We start from the raw sequence: 2,791 nt of genomic DNA on the forward strand, positions 1-2,791 counted from the left end.
AATTAATCTTTCGTGATTAATGTTCCTCTTCGAAGCACTGGAGGGAGTGTGCTGGTGGTGTGGCAGGAGCAGGGAGGGTTGGGGCAGTCCCACCTTTCAGTGGTTTCTAGACCCAAACAAATTGTTCAGCAGGTTTGTCCCGTGTTCCTGGGGGCGGGTGCAAGGCTGAAGCCCAGATCTCAGCAGGCCTGAGTGGTCCGCGAGACCTGGAGACAAGTGATGTTAAGAAAAATATAAATAGCAAGAAAGAGGCTGGTTTTGGGGTTTTTTTTACTTTTCTTTAAGGTCCCTTTTATTGCTTCTTTTTCTCCCATCCATCTTATATGGAAAGGTGGAGCAAGATTCCTCAAATCCACTAATTGCATCAGCTCGTTATTAATAATATATGGATTTTATTGCCATAACCCCTCGATCTGGGGATTCCCGGGGCCACTGCCACGTACAGTTTCCTCCAGGTGACATTTAGCTGAGAGTTTCTCCTCTCGCCGTGACAGATGGGTGGTGCTCAGCTGCTGCCAGGCTGAGCGGATCCATATTAATTTTTCATTGCCTGGACGGGTGCTGGAGCAGCACAGATGGGCGATGGCCCGTTGGTCACTCCCGGTTCGTGCTGGTGTCCAGCTGCTCTGCACTTGATATATGAGTGGACAGAGCGGACGCTGGAGCCTTCGGCTCGCGCCGGCTGGGGTGGGGGTTGTTTCTCCTGGGGGTGGGGAGAGGGCACGGTGGCCTAAATCCTTTTAACATATGTACATTGACCCTGCTCTGATTGCAATACCCAATACCGCTTTGGGGGTGGGGAGAGGGCACGGTGGGAGTTAGCCTAAATCCTTTTAACATATGTACATTGACCCTGCTCTGATTGCAATACCATCCTTCGCTTTGTCGGCACTGGTTAGGAGGGGACTGGGAATGTGGCGGACAAAGAAATGTAGCTCCCCGATGGATTTGCTGAACAGCCCAAATTTGCCTTGGAAAACTTGATGTTTGTGCTCCAGCGGCTTGCCAAGAAGTTGGCTGCCCGTCCTCGGTCCGCAGGGGAGGGCTGGGGGATTTAAACACCTCACCCTTTGCAAATGCTGCCAGGTATTGCACTTGGGTTATATCACGTCTAAGTGTGGCTTTGGGCTCTCCTTGCCCTGGTCCTGGCTTTGGGACCAGCTCTGCCACCGGTGTAAATCGCTGCTGGGCTGTCTTGCCTATTCTGGACCCGCCATGTAGGGATTTACTAGAGATGACCGGTATCTAGCTTAAATGTGTGTATCAAAGTGTAGAAATGTTGCTATAACCTACAGGATTAATGCTGAAACATTTCAGAAACATTGCCACAACCCTCAGGTCCACAGTGAGTGTAAATGGAGTATCTGCATGGGTTATAACTCTCATTTATAGCTGTGATTTGACTTGCTGTTGCACTTTGCCTACGCCGCTCTTAGGAGACAGGGACAAACCCCAGCCCAGGACGAGCTCCTGGCAGCAGAAGCCAAAAAGATCATCAAGAAATGTCTCATTTAAAAGAGGAAAAAGTCATTCCCCTGCCTCCCGTTCACAGGGCAGACTTGGGAAAGTCTCTTCTCCCCTCCTGCGTTTTTTTCCTAGCTTGCCTTTAGCCTTGAAGACATTGCTGTGACTGCGGCAGGAGCTGGAGCATCTCCGCACGGATGCAGACACCTCTCAGTTCCGTGAATCCAGCTGCAGCAGCAAAGCTTTGGCGCAGGAGTTGCATTGATGTGAGGCTGCATTCGTGCTGTGGGTGCTTGGTCCAGGTCCTTGTCTGGACCCACCTTCAGGTGCTGGTAGCACAGAAGATCCATCACGCACAACATCCCTGATATGAGAAGTCTCGGTGAAGGCTGGGCTGTGAAACGGGACTCCCAGCATCCAGGTTTGCTCCCTCTGGGCCCAAAGTTTGCATGTCAGAGAATTAAAAACCTGGGAACTTGGGCAGCCCCTGGAACCAGGACGGGCTCTCCCTGCCCGGGAAGCCGATCGCATCGGGCCACGCTCTTGCAGGTAATTGCAGGGATAATGAAACTGCTCAACGTCTTTTGAAAACAGCATAAATCCTCCAAGCTGGCAGCTCTGCAGAAAAAGGAGCCGTCAGCATTTAAACCAGCAAGACAGCAGCAGTACAAGCAAAGCATCGCAGAGGCGGCTCATCAGCTCGTTCCTGCACCAGGAGCCGAAGGGCGGCAGCGTCTGCTCCCTCCCAAGGGCTGGGATGCTTCTGCAGAGCAGCAAGGGCTGTCGAAGGGGACATCGAGACACATCCAGTGCTTGCACTGCGGGGCGGCGGATTGCTGGTGTGCTCCAGTGTGCTGCATCTGGGGTGATCTCCTGCAGGGTCCTGGGTGCTCGGCTGGATTTAAACCCTGGCTTTAGTGCATCCTCAGCTTGAGCGTGTTTGCTCTTGCGCGCTCCCTCTCCTTCTTTGCCCTCCAAATCCATTCCAGCCCTCTCCTGATCCCCCTAGGGATGCTGGATTGCTGCAGCCATCAGCATATGCTGCCTGCGGGTCATCTCTGTATTCGCCTGCGTAGGTTTTGCCGTGAGTTTTTATGCACCAGCATTAGCGATGGGTGCATGTACACGTGGCTGGGACAGGAGCATATAAAAATGCGTGTGTGTGCATGCATGCATACGTGGCATGCTCTGCGTACAAGGGCTGTGGATGAGATATCTGTGCTCCAACAAAGACGGCCTGCGCCGGGATGCTGCTCGGGGCAGCCCTGTGTCCCCGCAGCCTCGTGGCTGCGCCTGAAATCCCCCGGCGAGAGCTTTTCCCGGGGGG

Source organism: Aptenodytes forsteri, unplaced genomic scaffold (assembly GCF_000699145.1).
Source record: "Aptenodytes forsteri isolate BGI_AS27 unplaced genomic scaffold, ASM69914v1 Scaffold64, whole genome shotgun sequence".
NCBI lineage: Eukaryota > Metazoa > Chordata > Aves > Sphenisciformes > Spheniscidae > Aptenodytes > Aptenodytes forsteri.